An 18,176-nucleotide genomic window follows, 5' to 3' on the forward strand; every position below is an offset into this window, starting at 1 on the left:
AAATTCCCTGCCCACATTGCTGCTGAGTTCGGCCAATAAATGCCGACATTCCCAACGCCTTGGATGCTTCTGAGTTTTGCGCGGGGGGGTTAAGAACCGAGGAAAGAGACCAGCACGATCGCGCCACGATATCTCTCCCGTCCGGGCGCGCGGCATTAGCCCCTTGGCGCGGTAATCTCAGTGGTAAATCCACGTTCTAATGGCTGCCGATTCTGCAGCGGGGTTATCGATTCCGACGCTGTTGCGCGCGGGCTACCATCGTGCGAACGCGCGTGTATACACGTGCATATAAATACATATAAAAGGTACAAAGGTACGCGGCGGCGCCTCGGATTCGCGGATCAAGATCGGAACGCGCTTCTGCACGAGCTTCTGACCTGCTCTTCCTTCTTTTCCCGTCTTTTATCCCTTCGCGTTCGGCCCTCTTGCGCGCGGCCCGTTTGCTCGCGGTCCCACCGGGGCGAGGATGAGTTCGGTTTTAATCCTTAACGCGAAAGCAATTCGCACTCGCGCTCGCGAGTGTGTATCGTCGTCGGAGCATGCGTCTCGACAAACGCACGTCCGCGCTTGAGGATTCTTTCCGCACTTTCGTGTCCAGTGAGTACATACTTTAGCGGCTTGAATGAGAAAGAATCTGAAAATCTGTAAGCGCGGCCAAAAACTCGAGGCTTGTGGGAACCGCCGGCTTTGGAATTTAAAATCCTTGTTGCGCGAGCCCCCTTCAAGTTTTTCACGTCATTCCCGCAACCCCTCTCCCCAATCAACAAAGATTAACTCTCTTTATTTTACTCCTTCCTTCCGCACCGTCGTCGTCGCACGAGGCCCACGGAGCGCTGAAGTCCCACTTTAAAGCCTGCAAGGTCAGATTAATCCATTACGAATACTGTCACTCCGTGCGCGCTAAAATTATTTTCCCGGTTTGTGGAACGCTCGCGAGAGATTGAAATCGCTGTGGTTTTCAGAGAGTCGCAGGATGTGCTGCGGGTATATTCGTGTTCTTATGGCCGCTCTCTCTCTCTCTCTCTCTCTCTCTCTCTCTCTCTCTCTCTGTGAAGGCACCCAAGTCTGCAGCAGTGTGTATATGCCCGATGAAACGCGCAATGTGGCCTTTCGCGAAAGGGCTCCAACTAGCTCTTATCTATGCTGTCTTGCGAAAGCGCACTAAATTTTCTCCTGTTCCGTCTCTCATACATACGCTCCCTGGCGAACACACCGTGCGATTCTGCGTGTGCGCATACATGCCCGACTTCGTATAAACATACAGCTGCGTCCACGTACCTGCTGTCCCAGAAGTCGATCTCTGCTGGATCCTCGAGGTAGAGTTTCGGATTTCCAAAAAAAAAAAACGTTCACATCAATTTTTTCCCCGGGAAACTCGCTTCCCAAGCAGTAAAAGTTGCTCCGACAATCGAGTGAGTCGACCCGGGGAAATGGGATTGATAATTTTTACGAAGGGCGCATCCGATTGGCCGTCATTCATGAATCAATTACTCGTGAACTGATTTTTTCAAAAGAAAATGTGGGAGGAATTTTTTTTGCAGAATCCTGCGATCCGCTCGGCAAGTGAACGCCCGGCCAAGCTTTCCGGACACTCTGTAAATACAGACATTATACCGGCGTACCCCGTACAGACACGAGAATTGGATAAGAGTGGGTTTTGCAGAAAGATGAAGTGGACGAGATGGGAAAAAACGGTGGGGAAGATGGGAGTTTGAGGTCGGAGCATGTGCATCCCTCTCGCGTTTAGTATACACGTGTGCGCGGAGATCGGAGCACGGGTGTCGGGAATAATAGGGGTCTGGGGAGCCGGGACCACGTGGGGTGCTGCTCGGAGAGACGCCGTCAGCCGGCATCTTGTTAAATCCACAAGGATTTTCTTTCATCTGAGAATCTTCGCGTTCTCTGGCGCGATCTTTCCTGAGGATCTCATTCTTCCCGGAGATTTCTCGCAGACTCGTTTCCACCAATTTATAGGGGCTTTTTCGTCGCGCGGGCTCGAAAGGAATTTGATCATCGGAGGATGGATGTTGCGCTTGGAAATGTGTGAGAGTCTCGCCGAGGTCGAACTTGACTCAATTTTCCACCGACGCCATGTATTTATCAACCGGATTTTTCACCTGCTTCGCCGGAGTGCGTCTTCGTCCAAGTGACTTTTGCCCCCGAATCCGCCAAGGTCGTCCCACCTTCGTGCACAGGCTCGCATCGGGCGAACGCAGGTTGCGCTGTCTCTGTTACACGAGCTAAGAAATCTCTCGTGAGCGGCGCAGCTTGCTCTCGTGAGAGCAAACGCGCTCGGGCTCTCCTAACCCAGATGATATCGCGGCTAGATATACAACGTTGAATTTTATGGCGTATTACAGAACGTTTTATAAGATATATAACGGCTTTATGCGTACAGAAGAAAAGGAGAAGGAACGCGCGATGTGCGGATAAGTTACGAGCGTGCTCCTCGAGCTTTACGAGCTCCAGGCGCATATTCATTTTCCATCAGAGTGAACTATGCCCGGAATACTCTGTTTTCTTTGCTTTTATATTCCAGGAAAAAAAAAAAAAAACAAGGATCCTGCGAAGTTTCAACGAGCGAGAAAAAACGTAGTTCTAATAGAATCTTCCGCACTAAATTTATGTCCTGAGGATATAAAATAATGGCAGAATCTTTTAAACGGAGAAACGAGCTTGAGAGCGAGAGAGAGAGAGAGAACAAATAAAAAGCAATTGCGGGAGCTTCCTCACACGACGATCAAATACAAACTCGATTACACCCACGATAAAAATGAAAGGTGAAGGAGAGTCCGGGCATGTGGAAAAAAAAACGAACGCGAAAAGAATGTTAAGATTGAGAAGGCGAAGAAGAGCCCGATACGCGTGGATGCCCGACGAACGCGCGCGAGAATAAGGAATTGGGTACTTCGAGCGTGGCGTACACTGTATACAGGTACACACCCGATATATCGCGCCGTCTCACACCTTCTTCTGCGCGTATAAATGTATGCATCTATATGCCGCTTGATCGATGAAAGCCTCGAGTTTTATGAATGAGCGGCAATGCGCGGTGTCGGGTTGCCCCCGCACGGTCGCACAGTCCGTCACACACTGCAATCTTTCTCTGATCCTTCCTCTTTCTCGCTTGTCCAGCATTTTTTATTTTTTCATTCTCCTTTTTCATGCGTTTTCTCCGCTCTCACGCAATTTGTTTTTTATAGAGAGCCGGTGGATCTTTAATGTTGAAAAATCGTTTCAAGGTAGTTCGTGCACGATACGATTTTTTTAAGAAAGTCTTGAAATTTATACAAATGGGTATGAAATTTTAAAGGGTTCATCTTATTGGTTATTTAATGATAAACGTGTTTAAATGTGAAGAAAAATACACAGGATTTTAGGGGCTGTGCGTAAAAAACGTTTATCTTTACATATTACGAATGAACGCTTCTTACGAAGTTTATTTAAAACGTACACAATAAAAATGAAGTATGTAACGAAGGTCTGGGAAAAAATTCAAGACGATTGTCTTACTAGTAATAAAAATACATTACGTTAGAGATTGAACGAAATTGATAAAATGAGTTGACTTCTCTCTTATTATTAACACTTTGTTCTTGATCCTTTGCTTTTTCCTTTGCGCTCTCTAAAGCGATTTTTTACATAAAAAATGATAGTATTTTATCCAGGGACGAATGAAATTTGGGGTTCAGTCAGTGACGGATCCCCGATTAATTAATGGCTTGTAATTTCATTCGCCAAAAGATCAGTTGAATACGATTTTCAGTATTTACGATTTTTAATTAATAACTCTGACATCAATTTAGAGTGATAATTAGGAAGTAAAAATCTACCCAATTTAAGCACCCGTAAAATACTATTCTACGGGCACGATCTACCTTAAGGAAGTTGAGGCTGTACAGTCTTTTTTTTACCCAAAAGTGATGACCTGTACCTTTCAAAAGTTAGGCCAGTTTACAGTTTGGCAATGTTGCATACACTTTAAAGAAAAGTTGGGGAAAAAAAGACGAAAAACTGGTGAAAGCTCAGTCGAAAACACGAACAGTGACGATCCTAGCCTCAAAAAACTGCACGGAAAACAGATTATTATTAATAAAATCTCAGCAAATCTCCTAATAAATCTGAAAAAAATTGACATTTTCGGCAAGCCTTGCTCATGTTGCCCAAAAAATTTCATATTCTTAGCATCATTTTTAACGGAGATATCACTGAATGTGTCTTGACTTCCATAAGATTACATGTTATTTGGCCCAAATTGTTATTGATTTTTCTCAGCAACGACGCTCCTAAACTGTCTGAAAATTTAACTGATTTTTTTTTACACTTTACTTTATAAGATGCAATCGGTTTAAAAGCGGTGACATCATTTTCATTCTAATGCCTCAACTTCCTTAATCGTCGCTGCTTCCGAGTCTCCGGGATCGCGTCAATCGGAATTTTGAATCGTGTTCAATGGAACGCAAGGAAAATGGGCGCTTGCGAGCATTTTGTCGTTTCGAAAGGCATGAGCGCGGTAGGTGCCTCGAGAATAACTTTAAGCCTCCCACGATCCATCGACATCGGCGCGAAGCTCCTCCGATGATATACGGCGTGGGCTCGTGGAGGATTGATTTTCGTCCCTTAACATTTTTAGCGAGCAGAGGACGAGAACTTGGCTGTACACGCGGTTGCTCAAGAAGCCCCGAGAGTTTTGTAATTCGTCAGTGTCCGTTAATGATTCTCGGCAGGATTGTCTATTCGTTCGCGAGCTTCATGAAACGCGCGGGGAGAGAAAAAAAACCAACGCTGCGCAGAGCGTTGCTCGGGAGAGAAGCGAATAACTGCGGGAGAGACTCGTCGTGAATGGAACCTGCGATCAATAGTTCGTTACAGAGAAACAAAAAAAACACAAACAATCTGTAGAATGACGATGAAATCTCGATGGGGGAACGAACAATCAGCGCTAACTAAACGTGAACGCTCGAATGATTTTTCGCGACGCGACGTTCGAGATCAGGCGAATGGATCGCGGGTATGTGAAAATGAAGCGTAGAATAACGATCGTAGAATTATCCTAGCCTCAAATCATGATAATAAAAAGATTTTTGCACACAAGGAAAATCTGCTCATGGAAAAATAAAGTAAAAATCACGACTCGTTAGAGATTCGATTTTTTCGATTGCCAGTACGATCCAGTCATTCGACGAGACCCAATCGCTTAAGGCTGCGACTCCGAAGTGACGACTCATCGAAAAGAAACTTCGCCCGATTCCGTTCAGCTGGACACGACCGACCCATTATCCATGGTTCGTGCTCTCGAAATTGATTGTCCCAGATCGCAGAGCCATTCGTTCAAAACACCGAAAGATGCGCTCTCGTTGATCTCCTACGAGTCACGTGTTTCGTGACGGGGTCACGGATATCTCACGACGGAAGGCGGTTCCGGTGTCAGTGGGTTACGGAGTCAACGACGATTCTTCACTTTCAAACCTTCTCTAACCTCCATTTAGTCCTGTGCCGAAATAAATTCCCGTCCTAAATAGCCTCGCTCAAAATAACCTGGTAAAATGACCAACGAACAAAATATAACTCCAACATCCCAAAAACAAACGAAAATACACACAGGAACGTACCGATGCGATGGAAGAAAAATTGGGGTGTTCTCGAGACATCTCGAGGAGTTAAACATGTTAAAAACAATAAACAATATATTTGTAATGTGAAGCATTTCGAATCTAGTGGAAATCCTGCATAGGGCTTCATATTTATCCACAAACAATGTTTCAACTGAATATTTCAATTATTCTCCATGTTCCATTGAGTACAAACTTAAAGCTCCTTTCAAATTGCGATTATTATTCTCGTGGTTATTCTGTCCGTGGGTTATATTGTTCATCAGTTTTTTTGTTCGTTGGTTATTTTACCGGGTTATTTTGAGCGCCGAACACCCTGAAATAATATGTTTAAGGATCGACCTCGCACTTTGAGTTTCGAAGCGAAAGTTATCACGGTTTTCTCAATGAAAAAACTTGAGAAGTTGATTAAACGGTGAAACGATACGATGATTTGGTGCCTGCCAAACAAATTTGTAGTTAGCGCAAAAAAAATCATACTCGACCACGTTTTCGTGCGCGTCGTCACTCGTTACGATTTCTACGATAATTTTTGCGGAGATGCTTCGGAGTGACTCGAATATCGCAAGGGAGGAATGCGCAATAAAATTGCGAAAAAATTTTTAAAAATTGACGACCCACTTTCGCTCTTCCTAGTCGCTGAACCTCGCGAACCTTCGAAGCCCGGGAAGCAGCCTCACTACAACTGCAAACGGGTACTCCGGTGCGTTAAGCTGCCAATAAAACGAGCTCATAATCGACGGAAAAGCCGGCTGGGTTTGCGAGCACCCAGCAGATGCGTTCGCATCTCGTGGACAAGTGGCAGCATCGAAAGGATTTCGTAGTGCGTATTGGAATGAAAAAGTGTGCCGAACGGGCGCACGCGCGCGCGGCACTGTTAAAGAAACGATTCTCGTGGTATTACCAATAAAATAAACAAGCCGCCTTTATGAGTTATCCCGCGCGCGCGGTATTCCTCCGGAGCTGGAATATTCCTACGGCATTGGGCGGCGGCCGCGCGAATGCATCGCGGAAAATAAGCAGCAGCAGCAACCTCGAGAGATATAGGCGGCAGAGAAATAAGCGAGAAAGATCGTACCCGCAGCTTCACCGGAGGCTTTTCAACCGACCAGAAGTCCAACGGAGTTCGCGGCTGTGTGGATATCACGGGGAAGAAACCAGGCATGAGCGCTACGTGTATAAACATCTAGATATAGATATAGCCCATCGAGATGAGGGCTTAGATTGGCTTGCGTATAGGATACGAGAGAAGGGACCATGAACCCCGACGTGTAGTGCCGCCGGGTCATTCCCGGCCACTATGCACATCTTCGGCATATATATAAATATACAGGCTGCGCCAAAAGTCTTTTCTCCGATTATTAACTCGACGCAATGGAGTTTTTCGCCATCTGAATGGAAACTCCAATCGTTTTTTCTTCGAACCTCTCGTGCGTGTATGGAGTGCTGAAACTACACTGGGAAAAAAAGTCATTGCGGAGGAACGAAATGTGGCATTGAGGGGTGCCAATGAAATATGTGATCATCACAGGGTTAAACACGATTAAACGAATAAAATTGTTTCAGATCAAACTGCAGATTCATTGTCTCCGAAAGCATTGCAGTTTAATGAAGAAAACTCTTCCAATAACATCAATTTCTCTTGAATCAACAATCTTTTTTTCTCAGTGTAGTTTCCAGTAATCAACGGTCTCCTTGTACAAGCTTTTTGGACGCCTCCGCAGCACCGGTCTGGATCCTTGATTTCTGCCGCGATTCTTCAATTGCTACCTGGGCGAAGATGCTGCAGAAATTCTTGTGCCTCCGCACGCCCGTGAGTCTCTGAAGCAAAATATTTAAAATCGGGGACTTTGCGTGCTGCTCTTCAAATGCTCGATGTTCACAGAAGCTGCTATCGATTCTGATCACTGGATCGTAATGGAGTTGAACAATCGCCAGATTCATTGAAAACTGAGTCGAACTATGTGGACTTTTAAAGCATCGGACAAATGTCATAATCCTCTTACGAGTTCATCCGTGGTGAATGAAAATGTTAATCCCTTTGGGCCAGCGGCCAAGAAAATGTTTCGAGTCCCTTGGAAATGAAGCGGTTGGAATGAAGCTCCGAATGGCTTCGATCCGAAAATCGTCTAGTTTATTCCTGGAAATTTTCGTACGAAATAAGACGTTTCAAATGGGAGGATATCGTGCAAGTCGAGATGCATGGGAGCTGTCGTCCCCCTCCGCGATTGCAGGTGCTTCATTCCAGTAAGATGTATAACTCGTAGGAGGCGAGTGAGTAATGAGGGAAGAAAAAAGGAAGGGATCGCGGAGAGAAGCCAATGAAGAAGGTACGTGTCAACCTGTCTATCTCGGGTTTCTCACAAGGGCCTTCCGACGTTCGTCACTTCCAGTAAACATCTCAAGTTCAAAATGCATTTTTGTAATCCCCTTGATCCGATCAATGTCACGCTGAAATAAAAAGAAAGTAATCCACTTGACGATACTCCGGAGTTTTTACTAGTTCCGTGCTCGAGTTCAAATAAAACGTTAAAAAATGTCTCAAAGGCACTTAAAAACTCGTGTGGCGCTTGAATGAAATTCTTTCCGGTTGTTACAGTATCAAGAATGTTCTTGAGCTGTTAAAAAAGCGAACGCGCCTTCCAGGCCTGCACAATAATGGAAGGGAAAATGAGCAAATGCTGATAAGGAGCTGCGATATATTGAGAGATCAGAGTTGCCGCGAGTTTCTAGCAATATTTGAATGCTTTAATATGATCTATGAGCCTTGAATGACGTCACGATCAAAGAGCTCCTTGCTCGCCGCGAGATCGTGCCTTAGGGTCAATGTATTCATTGGCCAACGCGACCCCGTGACGCGTATGGCGTTCGCCATGTCATGTTTGCTTCTCTCTCAGTCCCCCTTTCACCGCGCGTCCGTCTCTTTTCTTGTATCTCTCTCTTTTTATTTCTGTGGGCACACGAGAGTTATGCCAGTATCGTCCTCGTCGAAGACTCACGTCGTGTCTCGCTTGTCCTGCCTGAGAAAAATTTCTACTACCGTCTCGCGACCGCACTCTGCCTCAAGGGCTTCATCGTAAATAATATTAAGCGAAAAAAGGCAAATCTCTTGAAGGTCTCCGAGGCAAAGGCGGGAGGGGGGGCTCGTTGATCGGCGGGAAAATCGAGTGTCGTTTTAAGCAGCGATTCTAGGCGATTTCGCCGAATCTATATGGAAAGAAGAAAAAAATTGTTCGGTTTACAGCCCCATGAAAAGCTGCGTCGCGTCATTTTTCATCTCGCGCATCAGCGACACTTACTCGCGCTCAAGTTCCTCAAACCGCACGGTGCGATCGAAAGGGGAATAGGAGAAAAAAATGGGAATAAATGGAGAAAAGACACTTAACGATACTGCACTTTGGAAGGTGGAGAGAGCGCTCCGGGTCCAAACATTGGCACGTCAATTATCGGAGGATTTACTGACGATTGCCACGATAATTAGGCGTATCGCCGTGTAGTAATGTCGCGAGAACTCGTTGTCGTTAAAGCCTCGTCGCCATAAGTCACCGCTACTAGCTATGCATTTATGTATGTGCTCGAGCAAGTAAGCGTATCAGAGAGAAGCATGGAAGTATTCTAAAACTGTTGGGATTAATGCATTGGAAGGTTTAGAGTGCGGCGAGTGAGGAAGAGGTGAATTTTAGTGAAACGAAAGTGAGAAAATATGACGATGCGTTTAATAATTCAGCAGGTTTTCATAAGCCTCGATAAAATCAATAAAAATATGTTTATCTCGTTTATTTAATCTGCATTCCGTCCATTTTTCTTTTCCCATAATCTTATGGGCCGGACGCGAGAGCATGCGCTTTGATGGCCCGTCCAGGAGATTTGCTCGCGTCGTTTTTTGTCATTTTCATTTTGAATTTTTCTCTCTTTTACCGATCGCAAACGCACGAAAGTCGCGAGCCGGGTACGAAACAGCGAGGCTTCCTGGCTCCTGCCATATTCCTTCACTCTTGCTCGTAAAGATTTTTTTCTTACTACCGGACAGATAGAGGAGATAGAAGCGGCAGGAGGACACGCGTTCGAATCTTCCACGTCGTCTAATTGCCAGATAAATATTCTCTTAATCGTTCCTTCACGCACGTATACAGCCGAGCTTTTGTCTCTCTTTCGCGTTCGTGGCTGGAAGCGAACTTGGCTCGCTTTTGACGATGCGAACGTGTGCACTTTCTTACGTTGTCTCTTAAGAGTTCGCGTCCGCAAGAATGAGCGTGCGCGAACGCCTCGGCGTCCCCCGGACAAAACGACGACTCTTCTGACGACGCTTTTCTCCTCTTCCACCCGCTGCCAGAGCCACAGATGTGTAACGTGAACGTTCCGACACCGCTGATTAGTGTTTCACGCCGTTTCCTCTTAGTATTCTTCCCTCTCGCGGCACCCTGGGGCTCGCCTTCGCACCATCGAGTTTCCTCCGCGCTGGCTCTTATCCGACCCTTCATTTTTTGGCAGTTTCAGACTTTTTAACGTCAGCTGCTTTTATTTAACACTTCGAACTGCTTTTTATTGGGCAATCGAAAAAACTGTGGGCAGCCCAATCCGTTTGGGAGGTTCCTGCAGCGCTCCTGGCAGGCTCATCGGTTGGATTTGAACCAGAGAATTCATGCGCCGTACTCGATGACAGATCGGCCTGAAAATTTCTTCGCTTCCAAAAGCCCTCCGTCCAAAAGACTCTCCGAGAGCAGTTGCACCGACGCGTTTATTCAATCAAATAAATGCGACGTAATTCCTCGTCATTATGCTTTCAGTCTGCGGTCACATTAATGCAAATCCGGAGGATGTTTTTGTGTAGAAAAATGGAGGGGATGTTTGCGAATCTGCGGTGAAATAAAAAGGAGACGTCAAAGGGCACGCCGTTGATCATAAACGTCACTCGAGCCCGAAGTCATAAAGTAAAAAGCCCCTGGAAGGTTTGCCGCTCGCCGGTACGCGCTGGTCAATGCACCTTATCGGTGGTCTTCGAAACTACGCGTATAAATCGTGCGCTTGACTCTGTTTTATCTGGCAACGGACGTTGCTTTCGTGCTACCTTCCGGATAAATGGCAGTCGTAGAAAAGTACAATTCAACATAAACGTCTCGTAAATTTCTGCGGCTTCGTGGCAGATATTTTATTGTGCGCAGCGAGTTGAATAAATTGAGGGATTGCGCCGAAGAATTAGGCAGCGTTAAATCTCATGCACGATGATACGCCGTTTATTGCGTGTGTGTTTCAACAAAAAGGAAAAGCCCAGGAGTGCCTCGGTGCTTCAACTCCTTGATGAATAATGGGGGAGCCTTGTGGACGTGTCAATCAAAAGTATCTTCCAGGCTCTTCCTCTCTCTCTCTCTCTTTTTCCTCTTCAAGCTGAGGATCTTGACTCGCGAGAAAACGAGCGAGAAGAGAAGACGCAGCGCGAGAGCAAAGGAATCGCCGGTCATCGTTCCGAAAAGAAGTCGTCACGGGTATAGGTAACTCGCATAAGTTGATGGAACTCACCTTGTCTGATCTTCGTAACTCTCGTTCTTTTGCTCCTGCCATTGCTCTCACTCCTCGCAGCAGTATCACCGCGCGCGCAACGACCTGCTCTGAACTCTTCTTCGCTCTCGAGAGATAACACGGAGACTCGACGCTCCGGAGCGATGAAAAAGAGCCCTTTATTCGTCACAGGGCTGTCTTGCTTGATTGTCCTCTTCAACCGAGACGAGGATGGAATTTCGTTGCTTTTTATTTGTTTATTCAAGCGCAGGGATTTAAATGCGTAGGCTGCGTTGGAGTTGAGGCTTATTTAGGGCCGAATTGTTGGGAAATCGAATCGGCTTTATCGACGCACGATCGATGAATCAATTTAATAATGATGCATGCTCGATGAAAAAACAATCTTCGAACGCGAGAGGCTTGGAAAGAATGCTTCACAAAGTTTTCGCAACAGGAAAGACCTTTGCCTTTTTTCGTCATATTTTCTCTCCTCGTTTCTGCACAATGATAATACGCTGACTATAATTATAACGAAGTAAGAATTCGTTCTTCGCGGAGCTTTATCTCTTCGCTGCGTGCGCGGAGGCGAGCGTGGTTAATGCGAGAAAGAGGTTGAGTCGGAGAAGGGCGTAGAGAAGAGCATCATCGAGGCGGCGGCAAATAAATTTTCGAGAGGTCCAAGAAACCGCAACGCGACCAATCTTCCCGGGAGGATAAAGCGAGAAGGAGAACGCTGTACCGTTTTTCGTCGCGGGGCGAAATTTCGGGCCGAGTGGGAGGAAGAGGAGAGGCAAACACGGCGTGCAAAATCTTCATCGTTCTTCGCCGCGGATGGGACGAGAGAAAAACGATTCGCCGACGGGTGTCGAGCGCGAGGACTCGTCCCGAGGCCCTTTTTTCATTTCTGTTCCCAATTTTTCGTAACTTTTTATCATCCCAATAACGATTTTTCCTCCAACCTTATTGAACGCTTCGATCGAATAATCCGGGAGTTACGACAGGATTGAAAAATCTATCGGGATCTGCAGCAAAATGTGTCGGAATCGCTAAAAAGTTTTCTTAAGTCTGCGATCAAGTTTTTCTCTTGCTTCCAAATCCTTCATAGAGATTTTCCCAAGATCTTCAGTTCCCGAGGGTCTGCAGCGTCCTCCCCCTCCCCCTCCGAACTTTGGCAAAGCTGGTCCAATTTTTCTTCTCCTTAATTTTCGCATTCAACGAGCGTGAAACGTTGGTAAAAGAGGCGAGACAGCTCGGGGGCGCGCTGGCGAGCATCAGCGAAGAAATTAAGCCGAGACCAGAGCACTGACGAAATTTGCAGTCGGTTTCGCTCTTTCTCTTCTCCTTTTTTCCTACGGGCGAAACAAGTCGAGCGTATGTCACGAGGGAGCTACAGATAAACGAGGGAGGAGGAGAGGGTATTTAAAAAATGACAAAAGCCAGAAGAAAAAAACGTTTTGTAAGGAAGAAATGCCGTGGCTCCTTCGGAGTCGCTCGTGTATTTCGCGATGAAAAACACCGAGAGGGAAAGAGATCGCGAGTTTCGAAACGAAGCCGCGACAGCGCGCGGGGAGGGGAGAGGGTCGAGGCGTGCGTTAAAAATGAAGACATTCAGATGGAGATATGATTCTGTATAAATCACCGAGTCGAGACTCGACGCTTTCGCGCAGTCGTGTGGCGGCCGAAGCGAACCTGCATGAGAGACTTCCATATGCTTCAACTTCCCCCTTAAGAAAGAATATCTGTATCGTTGGAGTATTTTTTCCTCTCGCTTTGCATCACTCCCTCGCACAAATTCGCTTCGATTTTCTCTCTCAACCTCTCCCCCTTCGGCCCAATATCCGCGTGTCCTTTTTAAGCGTCGTGTACGCTCGAATATTCGTTTTTTAATTCGCTCCTCGCGCGACTCATCAGCTCTCTCGTGTGCGGCGTCTCCTTCCATCCGCATTTGTTCGATGCTCAATCATGCCGACGTCGATTAGTGTTTATTTTAATATTTGCTCGTTCGAGGGTGGCCCGCGGGATTTAATGGGCGAGCATTGCGAGCCTGTAGTCGTGTATTTCTTCGTCCCTTCGTGCTTGATGAGCCCCTTCAAATCTCAGGGTTTCTCCACTTCCGTATTTCTTCCTGAGTTTTTTTTGAGCTTTCAGGAAATCGATACGAGCACTTTTAACGTCGCAAAAGCATCGTAAAAATCCTGAATTATTTACATTTTCAAATTTCATTGTCACCATATTGCCTCGCAGTATTCTCACGATTAAAAAAAAAAACAACGCTATACATTCCACGATGAATATCTTTCGCCAGATATTTTCACATTTTATTCTCAATATTATCGTAATGCGCATGAATAAATATGCGCGTGTGCGTTCGCATATCAAATGGCAAAGACTTGAGCTCGACGACGTCTATGTATCCCGGTACAGTGCCGGCGTCTTCGCAAAAGGCTTTGCCGCAAACTCCCTTCGCTTTAAACGTTTGCATATATACGCGCCCCCCCCCCCCCCCCCCACGCCCCTCCATCCGGCCTCGGCCCCTTTTTCTTTCTCCCTCGCTCTCTCGCTCCTTTCCTGCTTCCTCTTCGTTAAAGTAATCCTCGCTCTCTTTCTCTCTTTCGTGTCGGGTCATTCGCGAAGCGATTTAATATAAATCGAGAAGACGAATGGCCCGAGATGACCGTTTGGACCTCTTCCAACTTGGATATGTATCCTCTAGGCGTACATGTATTTAAACAGGCGTTTAGCATAATTCATCTACTTGCCCGGATCTTCTCTTCACTCGCGCTCCTCGTAGAGTACTCTCGAGAAAAAAAGCTTGTTTAGATATCTCTTGCACTCTGCACATCCTGCGGATCGCTCCGTGATATCTTTCTTCGATCGAATTTTCAGGAGAGTCCCCACTGGGCGACAAAAGCTTGTTGAATTAAACGAATTTTTTGTTTATCGACGAATTTTGGTTGAGATTCTTAAACTCGGGATAATATTCGTTTGTTCAACCACTCAAGATTGTTATTCGATTGAGCAAAACGTTTTTTAAATTAACAGATTGAAGAGAAATTTTGTTGAATTGGCTAAAAGTTTTGTCGAATCAGCCGCTCCGAAATGAATCAGAATGAATGTTGGAATCAGAAATAGTTTTGTCGGTGGAACATTGCAATGGAAATATCATTGAATCGAGGAGGAATTCGGTCGAATTAATAAATTCAACGAAAATGTAATTGAATCGAGAAAAAGTTTGGCTGAATTAGTAAATTCAAGAAAAGTGTAATTTAAACAAACAAAAGTTTTGTGGAATAAAGAGACTTAACGAAATTCGTTAATTCGAAAAATGTCTTCTTTCAGCGCAGAAACCAAAGTGATTGCGAATGAGCAGGAAGATCCATTGAAAATAAATGACGATGGGATATCGCGTGTGAAATTCGCTCGGCCAATATTTACGAGCGTTCAACTTGTCGTTTATGATTTCGATGTCACAAGGAGTCAACCGCGAATGTAACGCCTAATATAAATGCAAAGTAGTAGAGAGAGAGAGGAAAAGAGAGGAATAAAGAGCAGAGGAGAGACGCTGAAGAACGAAATAGTTGGGCGTAAGCTCGACACGCGGTTGTACAGTTTCTTCATCCGCGCGAACGACTGCTGCTGGCTTCCTCACTCGAAAGAAGCTCCCAAGTGCTTGCCCTGGGCGAAATTATCCAGGGACAGTGCGCGTACCCGCAACTATTACAAGTGTTACGTCTTTCGTGTTACGCACACTCGGATGTGCGAGAAAAATAATCGTGTGCGCTCGCGTCCGGTTAGTTTTCCATCTTCGCGAATGGGAGGATGGGGCAAAATGAAACGGAAGTGTAAAATTTGTGCAAAATGCATTATCGAGAGGAACACTTTAGGAGAAAACCTGTCAGAAAATCGATCGCAATGAATTTTTGCAAAATCACATTTTCCGAATCTCTCACGGTCGCTCTTCCCCTGCTCCGTTATGCCGCAGCCTCCTCTGACGCGAACCCTCGTAATTTAAGGCCGGTACATTGAAAAATTCATCGAAATAACAAATCTCTGAAACGAATGAACTTTCCATACGTTTTTCTTACATAAAGCCAGTTTTTTCATCCCCGGCTCATATTGCCCCCGCCTGCTTCGATGTGGCTGCACGCGTACCCGTGGGTCGGTGGAAGAAACACGCGATACGTATAAATGGGCAGGAGAATACGGGAGGGATACGATACGAGCGAGTAATTAGGTAATTGAGAAGCCCCAAAGGATGAAACAAGTCGTAAGGGCATGAAAAAAGAGAGTGGGGAGGAGAAAAAAGAGAGAAGAAGTTGGCTCGAGACGGCGGGCTGCGAGATACACTTTGAACGTCGTTAGAAGCTTGATGCAATCTTACCGAGCGAGCGACAGGTTGGTGCGTCTTGCGCCAAGAGATGGACTCTCGCTCTCTCTCGTGCCAGGAACGCGAGAAGCTATCAACGCTCGCGAAGCTTACCACCCGCGGAGCGTGCGCTGCCGGATATATCTGGCCGCGAATAATATGCGCATGTGCCTTCCTTCATTATTAAACGCGTCGGGTGTAAAGTTGAATGAACGATCATCAAACTAACGCACGAGCCTCGTTCTCAATCATTTTTCCACTTTATTCATCATTTTTTCAATAAATTATTAAAACATTGGATTTTTGTGCTTTTATAGAAGGAAAATGATGACGTGCGATGTGAAAAGACGCTTGGGAAGAACGGAATGCTCGCTCGAGGCTAAATATTTTCGTGCTTTTTATTCCTCGAGGCTTTTCGTTGGTCAGAGAGTTTCGGAAAATATTGAGACTTCCTCCAATAAAATGATTCAAAGCCCTGGATACGTTTGTCGATAATAGCAAACTCGTTACTTAACTAACTAATGCTTTCTACGTTATTGTGCGAACGTATATACTCGAGCAGAGCTTTGTACATATCGGCGCGATAAAACTGATGAGAGATGGTGTTGCCCGGGGTGCGAGCCACCCGCAGAGGTATCGGTCGTACAAAGAGCTACGTACGGTTATCAACGAGCTACAAGTACACATAGAGCCTCATGCCAGATGGCTAAGGAATATTTCTAATATTAACGGGATCGACAAATCATTCCGAAGTTTCTGAGAAATTTCTTCTCGCGAAATATTTCTTATTGAACAAAATAAAACTCAAAATTATCCAATCCAAATAAACTTTACCCTTCAACCAACGTTCATTCATGAGATAGCAAAATTTCCATCAATTTTTATCACTTCAAAGAAGTTTTCCTCGATTCTCAATAAAATATTGCAAATCTTTGAAATTTTGAAAGCATCAACTTCCTGAAGAAAAAACCCCGAAGTTTTGACCCAAACTTTAAACGTTTTGACGCAACTCAATTGCATTTCAGGAAAAACGTGGTGAACAAAAAAGGAACAGAAAAAAGAGAGAAAAATCTAGAAAAAAATCAGGTTGGCAGGACATCGAGAAGCTTGTGCCAGGGACTCTCGACGCGTCCCTCCGAGTAGAATAATTTCCATGATAGCTGGTGAGAGTTTTTGGCATCGGCGGTCACGGTCGAACGTCCTCGATGATCTCGAAGATACGAGTCGTTGATTGACGATCGATGCATTTTTTTGCAGTCATCGAGAGAGAGAGGAACGACGAGGGTGTAAAAAAGAGAAAAGCCAGCAAGTCAGAAAGCTCAATCGACGAGGCGAGATGTTTTTAACTTGTCATCGGCGTATCCGCCGTCCATTGTTATTACAAGAAGCCCATAAAGCATGCAAGAAGAGGGAAAGAGTGGAGCAAAGGGGGGCGAAGATGGCGGACATTGGTGTTCGCCGTCGTCCTTTCTCTATGAAGAATTCGTATGGTCGGGGGTCGGGCTTTAATGTCGAGCTCTCGCGAGGCCACCATACGTAATTACCGCGTCGCAGGGAAGCTTTATGGCCCCGTACTCGCCGAGTATTAATTTTCTCTCGCGCGCCCCGAGAGTCAAGCGCAAAAAGATAGTACGAGCAGTGCAACGGCACATGCAGAGAACCGGGAGAGAGACGAGAAAAAGGTTGATACGCTATGCAGCAGGCACGAGGCGGATAAGAGGCGGAAAAGGAGGTAAAGCAGAGGAGGTGGAGGAGCAGCGATAGCCGAGAAGAAGATGAGAGAGAAGATGACGAAGAGGACGTACAATGTGTCTCGCGATTTAAAATGACATACTCGATTTATAATATCCATTTTGTTATTCAAATCGGAAGATATTACGTTGAAAAACGAACTCGGACGTTTGTTTACAATCCTGTAAATAACATGATTTTATTAGTTCCTGGAGTATGAAGAAAAATAACGAGAAATTTACGAGTGAGGTAAAGACCGATTAATTTTTGCGTGCGGAAATTTCGAAGCTGATCGGCGGTTTCGGACGCTGATTCTCGGGACGTTGGAGCTTCAGCAGGTTTTTCGAAATTCTTTTCATCATTTTCAGCAATCGAATTTCAAAATAATTTCGGGCTCGAAATTCGAGCCGGAGAAAAAGCCGGAGCGGTCGAAAGACCGAGGGATGGAGAAAAAAAACGCTCGAACGAAGGAGCCACGCACGTACGTGCGCGCGGGGAGAGAACAACGACGAAAGAGGCTGGAACGGCGCCTCAAACGCATCGAGAGATAGCAACGGTTTATAACGTACGTTCTTCTGCTCGAACGCGATTTTATCGCTCGCTCCACCTTCCCCGCCGCCCACCTCAATTCACCACCATCGAAGTACCTTCATCCTACGATGCGTACATTCAGACACGAAATATTTCTGTGTGTACCGATTTACTAGGGATTTCTCGTCTGCAAAGAGAAAAGCACCGATCGCAACCTTTTTTCTCAAACTTCAGAAAAATCGCATTCTCGTCCTGACTCGCTTATCTAATCTCCTGGGAATTCCGCACTGTTTGTTCTGCTCAGGTTCATCAGAATCTCAATTTCCGGCTTGGCAATTCCGACCTCCTTGGCATCGATCTCATGAAAATAAAAAAATCATAATACAATAAACAACGAAGTAAAATGGAAGATAAAAATAAATAATGAATGAAAGTGAAAA

At 45.6% G+C, this 18,176-nt stretch overlaps 1 long non-coding RNA gene across 1 annotated transcript; it reads left to right on the forward strand.

Annotated features, from left to right (window-relative positions):
* The first annotated feature begins 6,560 nt into the window (after positions 1 to 6,560).
* LOC122416993 (uncharacterized) lies at positions 6,561 to 8,097 on the forward strand. The gene is made up of 2 exons (XR_006262203.1): positions 6,561 to 7,425; positions 7,498 to 8,097. It is a non-coding gene; the product is annotated as an uncharacterized lncRNA (long non-coding RNA).
* The last annotated feature ends 10,079 nt before the right edge of the window (positions 8,098 to 18,176 follow it).

The sequence above is a fragment of the Venturia canescens genome, chromosome 10 (genome assembly GCF_019457755.1).
Source record: "Venturia canescens isolate UGA chromosome 10, ASM1945775v1, whole genome shotgun sequence".
Lineage (NCBI taxonomy): Eukaryota > Metazoa > Arthropoda > Insecta > Hymenoptera > Ichneumonidae > Venturia > Venturia canescens.